General features: G+C 39.0%; 1 long non-coding RNA gene across 1 annotated transcript in view; it reads left to right on the top strand.

Annotated features, from left to right (window-relative positions):
* The window catches only part of LOC140733286 (uncharacterized), a 34,338-nt gene extending 16,590 nt beyond the window's left edge, over window positions 1–17,748 (top strand). The window contains exon 3 of the long non-coding RNA XR_012100255.1: window positions 17,169–17,748. This is a non-coding gene — a long non-coding RNA (uncharacterized lncRNA). The remainder of the gene's footprint in view (window positions 1–17,168) is intronic.
* The last annotated feature ends 3,319 nt before the right edge of the window (window positions 17,749–21,067 follow it).

The following is a 21,067-nucleotide window of genomic DNA, read 5'->3' as shown; positions in this document are numbered from 1 at the left end:
CTCCGCCACTGATCAAGATGGTTGCAGTGCATACCACCCACAAGAGCCACTGCAATAACTTGTGTGAGCAGCTTTGACAGTTCCCCACACCCGAAACCTTGGCCACCTATCAGGGATACCACCACCTGGAGTTCTCTGTCCTCGAAACATTCTATCCTGATTTGCAAATGCATCACCATTCCCTCATCACTGCCGGATCTAAACCCTGGAACTCCAGATCGACAGCACCAAGGGAATACCTTCTCCAGAAAGATTACAGTGGTTCAATGCACCTATTCATGATCATGAGCGATTATGGATGAACAACATGACATCTTGATCCCCAAAAAACACATGAATAAAGAAAGTTTGAATAGAAACTTCAACTTAAATATCACTTCCTTTTCAATAGGTAGTACACAGCAATATGTACTGCACTGGGAAATTCTGGAGTAATAAATAGGCAAGTCTGTGGTTTAAGGTTTAACTGTTCAACCGAACAGATTTTGCAGGGATACCTCAGCTATTTACTGAATTATATTTTCTGCTTCTGTTAAGTGTCTGTCTTTTTTATACTGAAAGCATGTCCGAACTCAACAACACATTTTTTAAATTGGTGTTTTTTTCAGAACATGGGCATTATGGGAAACATCAAAGACAACTCACAAAATGCTGGAGGAACTCAGCTTGTAAGGCAGCATCTATCGATGATTTAAACAATAGCGATTTCATGCTGAGACCCTTCTTCAGGACTAATCCTGAAGCCCAGTGAGGCCAGGACCCTTGTTGCCTCTGATTTCTAGCATCTGCAGATTTTCTCATGTCTGTGATTATGGGAAACACAGCTATTTATTATCCACCTTTAACTACTCTTGGAAAGGTGGTGGTGAGTTGTCTTCTTGAACTGACCCAAGCAAAAGGATGAACCATCACAGTCCAACTCTCGAAGAGGGAAGCTGATAGGGTATACCTGGCAGTAGTTTGATTGGAGCAGCAGATCAGTTTTAAACGTTCTCCCACAGGATTCAATAGTCCGCATGATAGGAAGTTTATTAGCAGTTTTGAAAGTAGATATTCAGCCACCATGGTTTAGAGCAGTGGTCCCCATCCATCGGTCCACAGCCCGGTGGTTGGGGACAGCTGGTTTAGAGTAAACTAATGTACATAATTTAAAGACAGCAGAGTTTGTTATCAAACAATGAATCTGGTATAATTTTGCATTAATTAGTATGATTGTCATAGCAATGTATGTCATTGGTAAATTGCACAAATTATTGCTGGGGTGTATGATTCACATGGGAATCTGCCATAAAATTGTGTAAGCAGCTGGTGATTGCACTTTTCCCAGTTGGAAGTTTAATATCTTGTTGCATTATGGAAATTTGCCCTGAAATTACAATTTGTTCTGTACAGATTTTGTTGTGGTTGTTGTGGCTGTTGGGTTTAATTTTTGATGGTGTTATTTAATTATAATACACAAATGATTTTTTCAGCACAAACACCCAAACAACAATTGCCATATGGCAATATTGTTTTAAGTGTGATTGTTTTCGTCCTGTGGTGCAGTGAGACAGATTTAACACAGGAAACCACAGATGAAAATAATGAAAATGAAAAAGGCTTTGTTCAAAGACACTTTAATGTTGGGATGATGTTAGTTTTTGTATAGAGCTAATTAGCGAATTTCAGGCCAAACATTCAACAAATTCAAATATGTTTAATTTGCTTTGAGCCACGCTTTATACAATTTAATCTACGTTTCATGTAGAACAGCAAAGATGAGCATTGTAAATTTGGACAAATAAAATCAATTGAAAATTCCTTTACGAAAGATGGTCATTCAATTCCTCCTCTCCATGTTCAAAGTACAAAATTCAAAATAAATTTTATTATCAAAGTATGTATATGTCACCATATACTACCTCAAGATTTCTTGCAGGCAGTTGCGGTAGACAGACAGACAGACATACTTTATTGATCCCAACAGAAATTGGGTTTCGGTAAAGCAAAGAATTACAACAAAATCAATGAAAAACAACTCACAAAGACTGACAAGCAGCCAATGTTCAAAACAAGACGAGCTGTGCAAATAAAAATAAGTAAACAAACAATGCTGAGAACATGATTTGTAGCGTCCTTGAAAGTGAGTCTATAGGTTGTGTTTTGTGATCAGTTCAGTGTTGAGGTGAGTGAAGTTATCCATGCTGGTTCAGGAGCCTGATGGTTGAAGGGTAATAACTGTTCCTGAACCTGGTGCTGTTCAAAGTCCCACTTCCCAGCTTTTGATCCACAGTGTTATAGGTTGCTGCTTTTCAATCCTTATAGGTTACTGTTGTTCAATCCTTATAGGTTACTGCTGTTCAATCCTATAGGTTACTGCTGTACTTTTGAACAGATGTGTAAAAACTCATGAGAGGCACCGGGAAAGGGAATTGAAAACTAGAGGCATAGGTTTAACATGAGACAGGAAAGATTTGAAAGGAACCTAGGTGGAAACTACTTCAAACAGAGGGTGATGCAGAAATTGAATGAACTGACAGGGAAATTGTTGAGGCAGGTACAATAATGACTTATAAAAGATGCTTGGTCAAGTACATGGATAGGAAAGGTTTAGAAGGATATGGACCACGTATAGGCAAATGGCACTAGCTTCGATAGTATCATGGTCTGTGTGGACAAGTTGGACCATGATTTTATCTGCCGCCGCTCTTCCAGGCAATGAGTTCTTTACTCTTGCTACTTTCTGGATGAAAATGTATTTCCAAACTAGTCTTGAGTCTCACCACAAGCAAGAGAAAATTTTTGCAGATGCTGGAAATCTAAGCAACACACAAAATGCTGGTGGAACGCAGCAGATCAGGCAGCATCTATGTGAAGAAGTACAGTCGACGTTACGGGCCGAGACCGATGCTACCTGGCCTGCTGAGTTCCTCCAGCATTTTGTACATGTTGTTTGAGACTTACCAAATGACTTGGATCTATATAAATGCAGAAAAGTTGATAACTATTGCAATAGTGCAGATAATTTTATCCGTGATTTCAAAGCTTTCTATTTAGCTTTGAGACCAATGAGAACAATGGGCTTATTTTTACAGATATGTGGCTCCAGGACAACATCCATGCACCATCGATCTATGTTCAGGGAGTTGGGCTCTGTTATTATTGATCATATTTTGTTGGTAACTGAATTTTTTTTGCTATCATAATTATATGTGTTGTGTGCTCTGTGTGACTGTTTGTTTTGCTTTGCACCTTGGCCCCAGCGGAACTCTGTTCCATTTAGCTATATTCATGTGTGGTTGAACGACAATTGAACTTGAACTTAGGTGGATTAATATTAATCATACCTGAATAACTGAACTTGGGCAGCCTCACAAAACTCTACAACCAGTGTACAAAGGGGAACACCTCCAGGTAACTGATGGTAGTTAAGTTTGTGGACAACAAGCTGGAGTTCTGGACCATTGTTTGGGAGACATTGAATCCCAATTTAAATTCAAGTAATTAAATAAGTGCGTAAATTGAGAAACTTTAAGCATGAAATGGCCAGATGTGTTAAAAATCCTATCAGGTTCACTGATGTTCTTTAGGTGATAAATGTGGCCTTGCTTAATGTGAATAAATAAACTGTAAGGAAAAGGTAATGAATGAATAGAGGCAGGTAGCTTATTTTCTTATTTGATCTCCCAAAGCAGAGCTTCCAATCTGATTTTAAAGGCTGCATTCATCCTATTTCATAGTACCAGTCACTTCTGCCTAGCTGCTCTGAAACCTGCATTCCCACTCTCGTTACCTGGCCACTTCAGAATTGCCAGTCAGTTTCCTATTTTCCTCTGAGCAAAGTTTCAGCTCATTCCAAGTTCAAAGTACATTTTATTATCAAAGTATATATACATGATACAACCTTGAGGTTTGTTTTCTTACAGGCAGCCACAAAACAAAGAACTCTAATCGAAACCATTAAAAACAAAAGAAGACTGACAAAGAGCAGAGCACAAATCATGCAGACAATAAAAGCAAGCAAACTGCACTCAGAGATGAAGTTCACAACTCCAGGCATAACAGCAGCTGATCTAGAAGTCCACTAGTTGAAGACCACAGAGACAAGCTGGCCCTATGGAACAGCGAGCCAAACCGGCTCATCTCTTGCATCCGACCGTGCCACCCCAACCATTTTAATCTGGCCCAGTGCCTAAATCATCCAATCCTCAGGTCATTCCTCACCTATGGGCTTGCTCCCAAGCTCTGCCTCAGTTCTCTGCCCCATGCAATGCCTGATTTTCTCCTCACATGACAAAATGACAGTATTCGATCATGTATTTCAAGACCTTTGATTTAAAATGCATAACCATTTCTCTTCCTTTCTCCCTCTCTGTAACATCATCTTGTAACACCCTACAATTCATATCTCAAAAAAAATCCATGAACTCTGGCTTTATGTATAGCTTCAACTCACCGCATTGCTGATGGTCATGCTGTCCCGGCCTCAAGTGTTCACATCTCCTCCTTAAACCAAGCCCTGTCTATAAACCCTTTGCTTCCTTTAAGACCCTGCTTAAAGACTTCCCCACTCAATTGGCATTTACCTTATTACTGCCTTTGACCAGACTTTCATTACTGTTATTGGTAATTGCATTTCTGAATAGCACTTTTGGAGTTTTTTTTATTTTGAATGGACCTAATCAATATATATTGTTCTTATAGTAGTAATACTATGTTGTTGTAGTAATTTTCTCAACACATTACATTTTTAACTCAACCCAAATATTTTATTGCAGTAGTTGAGTAAAGTAAGAGGGAGAAACTTTAGATTGACAAATTCTATGAACAAGTGTAAGTCTCTAGAACTGGGGTGTAATGTGAAGAAATGCTTCTCTTTCAGGAACTTATTATTTGAGGGAACGATGGATGAGGAGTCATTGTGTGCAGGTTGTTATGTGCTACAGGAAATCAAGGGGTAGAAGAACAAGTTGAGCTCATGTTGAATAATAGAGAAGATTGAAGGGTTCCATACTGTAATAGTGATTTTAATTTTCATCTTATTATATTCTTGTGCATGCACATTGCTGAGGCTATCGGATGCCTTCTCATTGATGTGTGTATGCTGTATTTGTCAACTTTGATCCCTCTCCTAGGAAATTTGGAACAGAAAGTAGGTCAGTTTATTTACTGATATCCTGTTCTTCATATTCCAGTCAATTCCATCCCCTTTCAAAATCATTTTCATTAACTTTCAAAGATTAGCTCAATGGCCTTCCCTGATAATTGATACCATGACTTCCATAGAAGTACTTCTTGCCAATATCCCTTGTCATTTTCATATTCCCAGTGACTAGCATATCTGTGGTTAAAATTTTGCCGAAATTCAGTCACTTAATTGAAAATTTTCCATTATTTTGAGTTGTTAATGCATTCTATCCATGCACTTGAGATAAGGGCTATCTTTTAGAGGTAAATAATCTGATCCTTCAATTAATCTCCTATCAGTTCATTGTTTATTCCCGCTACTGGTTTGTGGATACATTAAGAAAGTATTTTGTCTTTAATCATGATTTACCCCTGCTCCGAAATTCACTCTTCACCTGATTAATGCTTAAGTTCTCATTTAGGAGATGATTAAATCCATTCATATTTCATTCATCAAACAAATACAGAGTCATGCAGTAGAAATTAAATAATACTATTGTGTTCCAGAAGATCATGAGACATAGAGGCAGAACTAGGCTACTTGATCAATCAAGTCTGTTCCACCTTACATCATGGCTAATATATTAACCAGTCCCCCCCAACTTCTTCCCTTCTCTCCATAACCTTTGATGCCCTGACTAACCAAGAACCTATCAACCTCTGCTTTAAATATATCTTATGACTTATGTCCTCCACAATTGTCCATGGCAATTAATTCCACAGATTTACCACCCTTTGGCTAAAGAAATTCCTTCTCGTCACTTTCTAAATGAACATCCCTCTACTCTGAGGGTCTGTCTCTGGTCCTAAACTTACTGACTAGAGGAAATATCCTCTCCACATCCACTCTATCTATGCCTTTCAATATTCAATTGGTTTCTATGGGATTCCTCAGTGAGGAAACTCCAGTGAGAACCGTCCCAGAGACGTCAAACATTCCTGATACATTGACCTCTTCATTCCTGGAACCATTCTTGTGAACTTCCTCTGGACGCTTTCTAATGACAGCACATCTTTTCTTAGATAAAGAGCCCAAAACTGCTCACAATTCTCCAAGTGCAGTCTGATCAATGCCTTATAAATCCTCAGCATCACATCCTTGCTCTTTTTATTCTAGTCCAGTTGAAATGAATACTAACATTACATTTGTTTTCCTTACCATCAACTCAACCAGCAAGTTAACCTTTAGAGAATCCTGCATGAGGACTTCCAAGCCCCTTTGTACCTCTCATTTTTGAATCTTCTGCCCATTTAGAAAGTAGTCTACCCTCTTACTTCTTCTACCAAGGTGCATGACCATACATTTCCCTACACTATATGCCATCTGCCACTTCTTTGCCCGTTCTCCCAATCTGTCTAAGTCCTGCAGACTTTCTGCTTCCTCAACACTACCTGTCCTTCCACCTATCTTTGTACATTTGAAAAAGTGGCCAGAAAGCCAATAATGCCATCATCCAAATCATTGATACACAATGTAAAAAGAAGTGGCCACAACACGAATGCTTGCAGAATACCGCTAGTCACCGGAAGCCAATCAGAAAAGGCTCCATTCATTCACACTCTTTATCACTTGTCTATCAACCAATGCTCTATCCATTCTAGAATCTTTCCTGTAATACCATGGACTCTTGTTAAGCAGTCTTATCTGTGGTACCTTGTCAGAGGCCTTCTAAAAATCCAAGTAAGTAACATGGACTGACTCTCCTTTGTCTATCTTGCCTGTTATTTTTTCAAAGAATTCCAACAAATTTGTCAGGCAAGATTTCCCCTTAAGGAAACAGTGCTTTATCATACCCCTCCAAGTACCCCAAAACCTCATCCTTAATAATAGACTCCAACATCTTCCCTACCACTGAAGTCAGGCTAACTGGCCTATAATTTCCTTTCATATGCCTCCCTCCCTTCTTAAAAACATTTGCAATTTTCCAGTTTTGTCATTCCAGTTTTCCTCTGGGACCATTCCAGAATCTGGTGATTCTAGGAAATCATTAATACTGCCTCCACAGTCTCTTCAGCTACCTCTTTCAGAATCCTGTGATGTAGTCCATCTGGTCCAGATGACTTATCTACTTCCAAACTTTTTAGCTTCCCAACCTCTTTCTCCTTAGTAATAGCAACTACATTCACTTATGCCCCCTTAATACTCTGTCAAAGTACTAGTGTCTTCCATGGTAAACTGATGCAAAATATTTTGACATCTCTTTGCTCTATCATTATTGTCATTTTCCAGCAGTCCAATATCCATCTCATCTCTTTTTTTCGCTTTATATATCTGAAAAAGCATTTGGTATCCTCTTTGATATTATTGGCTATCTTATCTACGTATTTCAACCTTCTCTCCGTATGGTTATTTTAGTTGTGTTTTGTTGGTTTTAAAAGCTCCCCAATCTGTTATCTTCCCTGTAATTATTGCCATATTATATGCCCTCTCTTGCTTTCATTTTGTCTGTGACTTCCCTTGTCAGCTACAGTTACCTCACACTTCCTTTTGAATACTACTTCTGCTTTGTGCAGTATCTGCACTGCGCCTTCCAAGTTGCCCTCAGAAACACCAGGCATTGCAGATCTGCCATTACCCTGCTTGTGTCCCCTTCCAATCAACTTTGGTCAGCTCCTTTCCCATGCCTCTGTAATTCCTGTTACTCCACTGATTTGCAACTGACTTTATCTTCTTCCTCTCAAACTGCAAGGTGAATGCTATCATATTATGATCACTGTCTCCTAAGAGTTCCTTTATCTTAAGCTCACTAATCAAATCTGGTTCATTGCAAAACACCCAGTCCTGAATTGCCTTGCCCCTAGTGGGCTGAACCACTGGTTGTTCTAAAAAGCCATCTTGTAGGCATTCTACAAATTCTCTTTTTTGGGATCCAGCACCAACCTTATTTTCCCAATCTACCCACTTATTAAAATCCCCCCATGACTATCGTATCATTGCCCCTATTACGTGCCTTTTTTATCTCCATATCCTGGCTACTGTTCAGAGATCTGTATATGATGTCCTTCAGGGTCTTACTCTTGCAGTTTTTTAACTCTACCCAGAAGGATCCTACATCTTACAATCCTATATCACCTCTTTCACCCCACCCTCTCTGCCTTCCTGCCTGTCTTTTCAATACAGGTGTATCCTTAGATGTTAAGCTCCCAACTATGATCCTCTTTCAATCACAACTCTCTGATACCCACAAACTAAAACCTGCAAATTTCTAACTGCGCTACAAGTTCATCTACCTTATTCCGTATACTGCATTCATTCAAATTTAACACCTACAGTCCTGTATTCATCACCCTTTTCCATTTTTCCCCCTTGCTACACTTCACCTCATCCCACTGACTGCAATTTTACCCTGTCACCTGCCTGTCCATCCTCATAGTCTCACTGCATACTGCATCACTTTGTATACTGACTACCCCAACCTCAGCCTCAGAGCCGGTCACAAGGTCACTAGCCTGGCTGGTGTTGCTGTGCCCTGATAGGTCATTCCACCCTCCCCCACCCCGCCCCCTGCAGCAGTATCCAAAGGGGTATACTTGTTTCTGAGGGGAATGGCAACAGGGGAACTCTGCACGGACTGCTTACTCCCCTTACTTCTCCTGGTGGTCATCTGTCTAATATCTGACTGAATTCTGGGTGTGACCACCTTAGTAAAAGTCATGTCTTTGAAGTTTTCAACCTTTCCAGGTGGTCCTGGGTGTATATTGGCTCCAGTTCCAGTTCCAAAAGCGATTTGTCCTTTTCTGTCCATGCTGTTGCTCTGGAGATTTCACTTTGGGCCTTCAGTAATAGTCTCATTTTGCTATTAATTTAAGTTTCACCATGGATCTGTATACCTAATCTAAACTGACACTATAATGTTGCACTGACAAAACTACAGCTCTCTCAGGGATTCTGTCCTTTTGATCATTGCCAAACCATTTCAGATGGATCTTCAAAAATTCACAGTGCTAGAAATGGAAAACGTGAAGAGTCTCGCAGTGACCTAGACAAAATTCATCCTCAACTAATACTGTCAAAGCAAACTGGACTGTAACTAGCTGCTGGTCAAATCCTGTTGTGTTGAAAATATCTGCCTCTTCTAATTCCACAACAGTGACAGTAGTTATTGAAAATTCATGCATCATAAAGCATTGTATCTTTTTCCACAAAAGCAAACTTCTCTGCTATACAACTACAATACTGCGTGTACTTGTCTTTACAAAAATAAATTCCTGTAATTGACTGCAGCTTCATATTAATGAGATTATGTTTAGTATTTTACTGATTCTTACCTTAATACTTTTTGACTGATCTAGGTTATCAGTAGTAGACCTGAAGAGAAGTAATTTTATTTAAATGGAAGTAACTACAATAAAATGAGATGTCTCATGTATATTTCTTATGATTTTTTCTGTGTAACATAAAAGGAACAATTGTGTTTGAAATACACAATGTGTAGACACTTTATTTACATTAAGTGGGTCAGTGATGAGAAAGGTAATCTTTAAATCCTCATATTAAAGCCCTTGAATCGGGCACAAGGGTTTTCAGTTTTCCTAGCAACTAAGTGCTGTTTGGAGAACATCTTATAATTTTTTTTCAGAAGATCGAATCAATGAAGTGGATGTGTTCCGTTAGCATAAAAGCTGCTGTCAGACACACTGATAAAGATGCCTCATGTCCGTGTTGTGTTCTCTGAATGTTCTCATATTAGTTTCCATTGTATGTCATAAAGATAAACTGCAGAATGAATTGTCCTTTAAACTTCTGGCAGATTTACTGTATTTGGTTTAACAGGAATGAAAAAGGCCCTAGTGATAATGACAGAACAGCCCCCAAAAACATCCTCAACACATTGGATTTTTTTTGCAAGTGTGGAAGCAACAATGTTGGACTGGGAATATAAACAGATGAAAGCGATAATGAAGCCTTTAGCAGAGAGAGAGAGAGAGAAAAAAAAATAGAAAGGCTGAGCAATACTTGGAAAAAATGTAAATGAACCTTAACACAGGCAAAAATAAAACTCCGTTATAACCTTTTTGCTTATGGCTAAAGATTTAATTTGGACTACTAAAACTAATAATTTAAATATCAAATTTTCCCAAAAAGTATTTTAAGGGCGAGTTTGAAATGTGTTGAGTAATTACAACAACTGCATAAATATTGGGATACTGTAATTAGCTTGACATTCATTTGATGGCTGACTTTTAATAAAACGGCTGTCCTAGGTTTGATTTATCTTCCAAATACTTGGTGTGGATTTAGGTTACTGCATGTGTCGCTTGACAACTGCTGCAAGTCCATGCGTCACTGCAGACATTGAACCCATTAAACCAGATCATCCTTGTTTATCTAACAGTACACATCAGGCGAGAGCTGCTTTTCACTCCCACCTGGCCCTGCAAAGGCTCAATCATATATCAGTTGCTATTCCAAATGCATATTCAAGAGGTTGACTAGGTAGTAAAGATGTTGTTGGGGATCGTTTTAGCCATAGGTGATAAACTCAGCTGGACATTCTTGAATGGGTGAACTTTTATACTGTATAGGTCTCCCAACTTTAAAAGAAATGCAACTCAAGGGAAATGTATAAAGGATACTACACATACTGTAGTCAAAAATTGTGATTCTTTTGTAAGAGAGGATGGGTTGTGCTTTGAAGCAGCGACTTGATAGTTATCTCACCTTGGCTTGAGGAGAACAGCTGTTGAAGTCCAAGACCACCAGCACAATCACCGTACTTGTCAATGTTGAGTTACAATCTGGGAAACCTCTATGGAAATTCATTCCCATTATTAGTTTTATAAACTGTCATGGCCCTGGGCATTTCACGTGTCCTATGATCCAGCCTTGCAGTAACCCCTGAAATTCCACACTCTGACCCATAATTAAAAATATTCTGCATTAGTTTAGTTAGGGTTACTGCTGGAAAAAAAGTGGAAGAACAAACTGTACAAATCAATATTAATTCTTTTGTTTTCTGCTCCATTAAACCCCTGTACCCTGCTGTAACCAAAAAAAAATTAATGATAGATCCGTACCACACTAACTGTAGGTGGGTTCAATAATGCAATTATTTCATTTGATTTCTCCAAAAAGGGTGATGCAAGAAATAACATTTGAGTTTGGTTTAAAATAATGAAAATGCAGTCATTACTTTAAATTGTATCAGTACAAAGTGATATCAATCCACCTTTTGCTTATTTGTTGGCTAATTTGAAGCCTTTAATGATGGTTTTTTAATGGAAATGAGAGAAATCAACATAGCATTAAGTTGAATGATTGTTTCATAAAGATCATTACTTTGAATAATATCCAGCTGTTGTGATCTTTGTAATTGGTTTATTATTTCAGTGAACTTCAAGTAAATGTAACCAAGCACAAATCCGTGGATAATAGTTCCACTTGTAAACACCTGTGCAGCTGATAATTATGATTAACCATGATGCCAAATTTCTCTGTAATACTGTGCAACATTTAGAAACAAGTAAATTCAAAGTGCATTAGTCCTTACCTGCACAACCAAATTCCTGAGTATGTTCAGGAGTTTCATTGGGTCTTCCCTGTTTGTTAACATTTTAAACTTGCAGTTATCTGTAATCTTGGCAATTTCCCTGCACATCAAAGTGTGAGTTATTAATAAATATGCTTCAAAGTTGCACTGGCCAATGCTTTTCATGCCAGAGGAAAACATGACGCTACATTCCTGAAGGGAATGACATTAGGAGTAGTGACATACATCAGTGGCCTAGATCTGACTCTACATGCTGTAAACTCAATTGGTATTGGTGAAATGAAACTAAGATATTCAGTAAACAGCAGAAAGAATAGTAACAGATATAAGGATAGGAGAAGATTGATGAAAAGATAAATACAGTGTTTGATTAATTTTGTTTGGAAGAATGAAGGGAGTTTTTTTAAAGATCTCATTTTTAAAGCATTTCAGGAACAGATTCTGGCAGAGTACGCATATGCATTTCATAGATAATTGGACAAGTTAAGAATGTTGTTAAAGTGTGTGTTTAATGTTTTGTTTTATGAGTTTAAGCATAAGATACAAAAATAAGAAGTTAAGCGAACTCTTACATTCGACTTGTTAAGCCACAACTGGAGCATTGTGTCCAATTCCAGGAACCACAGTTTTGGAAACATGCCGAGAATTTGTGAGACCACCAGAACCAGTTACTGGAGAGGTTGCAGAAGCTGAGGTTGTTTCCCTGAGGGCATTGACAGTTAAGGGAATGTTTATTGGAGGGGGTGGAAAAAGGATATAAAAATTAGATAGACATAAAGTATTCATATGGGCAAGTTGATCTGATTGGCTGAATTCTCTGTGGTTCGGCTTATAAGACCATAAGTCATTAAATAGGTTATAGCAGAATTAAGCCATTGGGCCCAGTGAGTGCTCTGCCAATAGGTCAGGGCTAATTTATTTTCCCTCTCAATCCCATTCTCCTACCTTCTCCCCATAACCTATAATGCCCTTACTAATTGTGGTGAACTACATATACCTGTCTGGACACACCCCCTGCTGACTGCTCCTGTGGCTCCTCCCACTGACCGTGGCTCCTCCCACAGACCCCGGTATAAAGGTGATTGGGGCCTGAGCCCTGCCTCCAGTCTCCAGGATGTAGTATGGTGGTCAACTACTGCTTGTTCTTTCTTCCAGTCAATAAAAGCCGATATCTCGCCTCACGTCTCAGAGAGTTATTGATGGTGCATCACTAATCAAGATCCTATCAACTTCTGCTTTAAATATACCCAATGACTTGGCCTCTGTAGCCATCTGAGGCAATGAATACCACCAATTCACCATTATGGATCTACTGCTTGCTTGTCTCAACAAGCTACTCTGTCGTCACTCTTCATTGGATTTCTTGGCAACTGCAGCGAAAGATAATTGTGGAGACAGCATATAAGGGCTTGTTATTGAACATTCTAACTGTCGGCAATGTTGCCTAGAAAATCTCCTGCATAGTGCTGACCTTTTCTCCAGAGCAACACAAATGCAATTTGTTTTTTCACAAATGCAAACTGGACACCAGTCTAGAAATCTGACTGGGCTGTACCCAGTATGTGTCATCCACGAACCCTTGTCGCTTTTAATATGAAGGGACTCAGGATGGCATCACTGCCCATGGAACATTGCAGGGGAACTTGGTGACTCTTGTGACATTTGGCCTATATCTAGTTAGTCCTGAGACAAGTCTACTAAATATCCTTGGTGCCTATCCTCCAATTTCTAGCTCTGAACCTCTGATCTCTGCTTAGGTTGCCAGTCTTTGCATTTACTGATTCACAATTGCTGTTCGGTCAATCTCCGTATCATCCAAACTTTGCTGGCCTTCCAGTCTTTATTTCCAGCCACCCACTGAAATGGTCCCCATTGCTATACCCATCTAACACATCTATTGGGTCCATTAGCATTTCTTTACAAAGTATTCTGGATGTTAAATATTCCTGTGGCCAGTGGATAGTATTATCATGCGTATGATAAATATCTTGTACAGCAAAATTTACTTGTTGCAGGAGTAGAATAAACACCCTTATTCAAAGCCCCTATGTGGTGTTAACTTTTTTGTACCGTCAAGCAAAATACAACATTCCATCTTGAAATATATTTCATCCAGTGTTTAATATTGGAAAATCACAATATTAACTATCGAATTAATCAGAAATATTGCATCTGGCTCTGTTGCTCTCAGGGCCACAAGAGGTTTCACAGTGCTTCAAAATGTTCCCTTGAAGTTGGTACTTGCAGACATTTACTGTATGTGTTGGTAATGGGCCAGTAATTGGACAGCTAATTAGCAGTACAGGAACACAGAATATGTCAGAGAAAGATCTCAGTGTGAGTTGGAACAGGGAGAAAATCAAAGACAGCACATAAAACCTCAAAAGCAATCTGTCGAAACATTGAATTTACTGAGCATACGGAAGATATTTGATTAGAGTTAGATTGTAATTCTTGCAAGTTGTTTCCATACAAAATTAGAAATACTACTACAGGTGTGTGAGGAAAAAAATCCTTTATTATGTAGCAAAGAATTAATAGTTAGCAGCTCTTTCTGTCTTCACAGGGTGATTTTACATGATTTTAAATAGAATTAAAAAATGTTTTAAAGATTTGCACGTGCTCCATGGATTTAAATGTTTATCTTGATGTTAGTCCACAGGGAAACATTGCAAGAACAAATCTCATTGTATAAGCATTAAAAAATTTAATAGTACAGTAGGAGGTTGTTCAGTCTTTCAGTTCCTTGATGGTTTTCTGTCAGATTAATGCAGCTAACCCTACTAAAATACCCTCAACCTGTAGCGCTCCAAAAGCCTTTTTTAATTGAATGAAATACCAAATTCACTTTGAAAACTATAATGGAATCTATCCCCATTGCCCTTCATTGCCTTCCAGATGCAAATCAATCAAATGAAACAAAAAGGCTTCATCAATTTTGTCCCTTCAACCCTTCCACTAAAGAGTACCTTTCCATGCAATAATCATGGAACCCCTGATTTTTTTTTTCAACAACTCTATCAGCTCACCTCACAAACTTCTCTGCTTTGGTAGGAACAATCCCAACTTCTCTGACTATTCCCATAAGCCCTAAATCAATTATAACATATATTTCCTGCATTCCTTTCCAAGATCTTTACATTCTTCCTAAAGTTTAGCTAAAGTATTGTACCAGAGTAAGTGATTTTTTAAGATTTCAATGTAATTTTTCCAGTTTTTCCCCGGACCCTAAATGTTTTTAACCCTTTTTTTCATTTGAACTTGCCTCCTTTAATCAACAGTGGCTAAATACACCATACTGTACTCTTTTTGCATCCGTATATTATCTGGAGCAAATAAACTCCAGATGTTGGAAACCCACAACAGAACATACAGTTTTGAGAACCAAGATTGATTGTTTGAGTCGATGATCCTTCAACAGAAGTGAAAATGTGAGAAAGCAATTGGGTTAAATATCAACAAGGAAGTGGATGGAGAGAATTTAGAGGAAGTATGTGACAAGGTGCAGACCAAAGTTGTCAAAGTAAAAATTACTCTGAAATCTACATCCTTACAGACAGAGAAAAGTAAAAGGGGTTAGTTACTTGAAAATGTTAAATTAATTATGTATTCCCAAAGACTGAAATGTAACCAAATAGAACAGGAGATGATGTTCTTTGAGCTTACAGTGTCTTGAAAAAGTATTCAGCCCCCAACACATAAATGAGCATTACTGCCAGGGGTTTTGATTAATTTAACTGAGAATTTTTATTTGCGTAACACATGCTCCTTTTTTTTTTAACACAGTAAAGCCCAAAACAGGGGAAATCGTAAAGCATGATAAACTGAAACCTCAAAAACTGAAATATGAGCATTTCAAAAGCATTCATCCCCCTTTGCTCAGTACTTAGTTGAGCCACCTCTTACATCTATTACAGCCAGTAGTCTTTTTAGATAAGTCTCTATTAGCTTTGCATAATATGATGGAACAAGATTTGCCCATTCCCCCTTACAAAATTGCTCAAGCTGTGCCGGGTTAGTTGCGGAGTGATCACGGCCAGCAATCTTGATGTCATACCAGAGGTGTTCGATAGGGTTAAGGTCAGAATTCTGAATGGGCCACTCAAGGACATCAATCTTCTTCATTTATTCCATGGTTGCTCTAGCAGTGTGCTAGTCATTGTCCAACTGAAAGACAAACTTCCTCCCAAGTTTAAGACTTCTGGCAGAGGCTAGCAGGTTTTAGTTCAGGATCTCTCTGTATTTAGTAGCATTCATCTTCTCATCAATCCTGACCAGATTTTCCTGCTGCTGGATAGCATCCCCATAGCATGATGATACCTCCACTATACTTTGCAGTAGGGATAGTGTTAACTGGCTGATATGCAATATTAGATTTATGACAAATGAACCTCTTAGTGTTGAGGCTGTTACATACCCCGTGGGTATCTTACGACCATGATGTAATTGAGTATCTGGTGAGCATGATGTAATGGTCTTGTGATGGTAGGGTGATGTAATTTCCTGCCAGTGTGAGGTAACATGATGTAATTTTCGCGTCAGTGAGAGGTCATGTGATGGCCTGTTTCAACAGGTATAAAACAGGAAAGCCTTGCTGTGACGGAGGTCAGTTCGTTGTTTAATTTGTCAGACTCCGTTATGCTGCGTATTTGTCTCATGATGCAGTTTTGTTTTAAAGCGGGGTTTTACTTTCTATTGTAAGTTGTGCCAGCAGTTTTTAAAACCATTGCCCATTGTGATTTGGTTTCTACTTTTACAATTCAGTTGGAGGGTGAAGATTTACCGAAGTACAGGGAACCCGAAAGATCGAGTAAAGTTGGTGTCGTCGGTGGTTTACTACAGGATCGACTTTATTGAATCCTTGTTCAAGGAGGTAGTAACCTGCATCCAAGATGGCCCCTGCATTGTGAAAGCAGAAAGGGCTGGGGGCAATGTTATCACCAAGGAGAATGTCAGTGCCTTTAAGCTGTTTTTATTTCCTTCGTTGTAAATCCTTTGGGTAAGGCATATTTTGGCTGGGATCAGCAGTAACGTCACGCGATCGAGGAATACGTTACTTCAGGGAAGTCTCTCCTAATTGACTGTGTATATCATTTGGACTTTCGCATTTACCACTTTTAAGAACTGTATTCGCATTTATCGCTTTAAGAACTGTGTTTGCATTTATCGCTTTAAGAAATGTTCGAGTTGCTGTTTAGCAGTTAACTTCCGGTTAGGTTAGTTGTTTGTTTACTTTCCACTTGTTGTTGAGCTGAGTTTAAATACATGTTTCTTTGTTTATAAAAACCTGTCTCAATTCTATATTCATTGTTGCCGTATCATAACAAGGCCAAAAAGTTCGATTTTAGTTTCATCTGACCACAAGACCTTCTTCCATATCTTTACAGTAACACTTATATCTACATATTTACATATTTAAGTGACACTTTGCAAAGTCTTACGCCTTTTTTTTTAGCAGTACATGTGGTGTAAATCTAATACTGCACATTTTTTTCCTGTTATTTATTTCAGGCTCTACTGTGAAAAAAGGAGCACATGAATACTTTTTCAAGGCACTGTATGTTGCGTATCGTTGGAACATTGTAAGAAGACAGAGAAGTCTTCTTACGACCACACAAGACTGGAGTAAGCCAGACTCTGCGGAAACAAGCAAGAAGCTGGAGGATAACGGGTCTTGACCTGAAATGTTGACTGTTTACGCTTTTCCATGGATGCTACCTGGTCTGCTGAGTTCCTCCAGCATTTTTGTGTGTGTTGCTTTGGATTTCCAGCCTTTGCAGATTTTCTGTTTGAGCAGCTGGAGAAAGTCAGGGGCCCACAGAGCATGTATGGAGCAAAGTAGACAGTCAATGTCTATTTTGAGACTGTACATTTGTACTCTATCTGGATGAGTGCAGATGAAGGGTCTCAATCCAAAATATCAGATGTCCATTTCCCTCCACATATGCCAGCTGAACTGCTGAGTCCCTTCAACTTCTTGTTTGAGATTAGACTGGAAGTGGATTGAGAATTAAAGAGACGGGGCTTTGTATTATATTGCCTATCCCTCTCAATCTATTAAAATCTATCCCTTTGCAAATTTCATCATAAATATTTGTCTGTTACATGTGTGTCCATTAAATCAGCCTCTCTGTGTACACTCAGTGGCCACTTTATAAGGTACACCCGCCTGTAATGCAAATATATAATCAGCCAATCATGTGGAAGCAACTTAATACATAAAAGCATGCAGACATGGTTAAGAGGTTTAGTTGTTGTTCAGACCAAACATAAGAATGGGAAGCGAATATGATCTAAGTGACTTTGATCATGGAATGAAGGTTTATGCCAGAGGGGGTGGTTTGAATATCACAGAAACTACCAATCTCCTGAGATTTTCATGCATGGCATTCTCCAGAATTTACAGAGAATCTGAAGAAAAACAAAAAAAAATCAAGTGAGTGGCAGTTCTGTGTGTAAAATTGTCATGTTAATGTGAGAGGTCAAAGCATTGAACCTTGAAGAGGATGGGCTACAGCAGCAGAAGACCATGAACATATAGTGCAGCCACTTTATTAGGTTCCTAACAAATGGCCCCGAGTATATAACCATTACTATCCTCCTCATTTACAGGATTTGTGTTGATTGCAAATTTTGCACGTTAATACATATCCTTAATCTCCAAACCACCATGAAGTGGTAAGTTTTATGTTGTAATGGAACTGTTGTGCATGTGAGAAGTTTGAGGATGCTGATCTTGGGAGTGAGGCTAATCGGCACCAGGCTTACTTTAGCACAGTTTCTATTTATTGTAGTGAGCAACTTTCAACATTAACTCAGCATCAGGTCTGTTGTGTTTCATGTTTGAGATATGGAGGTGAAACCTCATCGAGCAGCCATCTGATCTTGTTAGGCAAGGTGAAATAAAAAATGACTGTTGGCTCAATTACAGGTGTGGTCTCTTGTTTAAGAAGAAATGTTTAGTGATCTGGTTTGTACTTAGAAGGAATTACAAGGAGTGATTGATATGTTCATGGTCTAAGGTAGAAGGAGTCCATTTTAGAAAATCTAGCACATTCATTTTTCAACTTAATCCCCTTAGTCCAGTGGTCGGGGAGCATACAAATCTTGGACCTCCAGAAAATGTCCACAGCAAGGGTGATTTGATAAGTTTGTGGCCTAAGGTAGAAGGAGATGAGTTATACAGCTCTCTTTCCATACACATGCAGTTCAACTCTTTGAGTGATTATGCAGAAAGTTTGAAGTTAATAACTCATCAGGGTTGAGTGTCCAGTGTGGCAGAAATGGAGTTTTTGATATGTGCCATTACCAGACATTCAAAGCACTTCATGATGATTAGCTTCAGTTCTGAAGGTGTAGATTTATTTGGTACAGGGATGATGATGTTTCAAACATGTGGGGACAGCAGCCCGGATGAGTGAATTGTTTGAAGACGTCCATGAATTTTCATTTCACTGCTGAAAGTTGCTCACTACAATAAATAGAAACTGTGCTAAAGTGAGCCTGGTGCTGATTAGCCTCACTCCTAAGATCAGCATCCTCAAACTTCTCACATGCACAACAGTTCCATTACAACATAAAACTTACCACTTCATGGTGGTTTGGAGATTAAGGAGATGTATTAACATGCAAAATTTGCAATCAACACAAATCCTGCAATAACTCATCAGGGTTGATTGATAAGTTCATGGCCTAAGGTAGAAGGACATGAGTTATTAACTTCAAACTTTCTGCGTAATCACTCAAAGAGTTGACCTGCGTGTGCATGTAACGAGAGCTGTATAACTCATCTCCTTCAACAATTCACTCATCATGTCAACAATTGTGCAATGCCTAAAATTTCTACCAGGAATGATTTTCAATCTTGCCGCTCTGAAAGACAGCAGTTTTGATTTACTGAGCAGCACACACAAAATGCTGGAGGTACTCAGCAGGTTAGGCAGCAACTATGGAGGGAAATGAACAATTGACAGTTTTGGCCTAGACCCTTCATCAGGACCATTTCCAGCATCTGCAGGATCTCTTGAGTTTTTATTTACTAACCACTTTTACTAATCCTGATAACCACTTTGTTTCAATGAACCAACAGCCAGGGTCTTCGCCAGGGTCCTCCATAGCACACCAAAGACCCAGTGCTTAATCTGCATATTGCTTTTCTGGCATCATCAATAAGATTTTTGCACTCAGAGCTGACTTTCAATATGGATTTGCCTACACTAATCACTTCTGCTAGCTGAATGGCGTGGAAATGAACTGCTATATATGTAGCGCAGGCATCACAGGCAGTCACATGGAACAAAGAAGGTGGTGCACTTTAGAAACACAGACCAGGGCAAGGCTTAAACAGTGAGTAATAGGGTTCTGAGCTGTATGGTAGAACAAAAGGACCTGGGATTGCTGATCCATAATTCCTTGAAAGTGGTGCACAAGTAGATAGTGTCATAAAGAGACCCTTTGGCACTCTTGATAAATCAGGACATTGAGTACAGGGGTGTTATGCTGAAGTTGTATAAGGCATTGTTGAGGCCATATATGGAGTATTGTGTTTGCAGTCCTGGTCACCTACCTACAGGAAAGATACAGAGCAAATTTACAAGGATGTTGCCAGGATTTGAAGACTCTGAGTTATAGGGAAAGTTTGAATATGTTACGACTTTATTTCCTGGAGTGCAGGAAAATGAGGAGAGATCTTAAAGAATATAGAAAATTATGAGAAGTATGCATAGGGCGAATGCATGCAGGCTTATTCCTCTTCGAATAGCGAAGACTAAGTCAGCGTTTAGGGTGAAAGGTGAAAACTTAAGGGGAATCTGCGGGATAACTTCATTCAGAGGATGGTGCAAGTGTGGAATAGGCTGCTAGTGGAAGTGATTGATGCAGGTCCAGTTGTAACATTTAAGAGATGTTTGAATAAGTACTGCATGTAGATGGGAGGGTTATGGTCTGGGTGCAGTTAGATGAAGCTAGGTAGGGCCTAGATGGGCCACGTGGCCTGCTTCTGTGCTATACTATTCTATGACTCTAACAGTGCCCAATTCATTCAGATATTTCAGGGATCCATGCTCCTATCTTGGATTCTTTGAGGATTAGTATCCATACAGACCAAGTTTCACTAACAGAGTCCTCACTGAGCTCAGCAATACAAGCTCAGAAACATGACGGGTGAATTGTCTAAAGACGTTCGAGCCCATCAGGCATGTGCTTGCTCCCAGCAAAGTAATTCTGTTCATCCATTTTTCAGATCTTTCCCACTGCCCTGCAATTATATGCCCTCAAATTGTCATTCAACTTGAAGGTATTAATCCTATCTATTCTCTGAGTTCTTCTTATATTCCTTTCTATCCCATCCCCTCTATTTTAAATGTGTCCCTAGTCTATTGATATTTCTCCTTCTAAACCATTTATGATCA

Source organism: Hemitrygon akajei, chromosome 9, assembly GCF_048418815.1.
Source record: "Hemitrygon akajei chromosome 9, sHemAka1.3, whole genome shotgun sequence".
Lineage (NCBI taxonomy): Eukaryota > Metazoa > Chordata > Chondrichthyes > Myliobatiformes > Dasyatidae > Hemitrygon > Hemitrygon akajei.
Note: the sequence above shows the minus strand (reverse complement) of the source record. Positions and strands in the feature narration are given on the sequence as shown.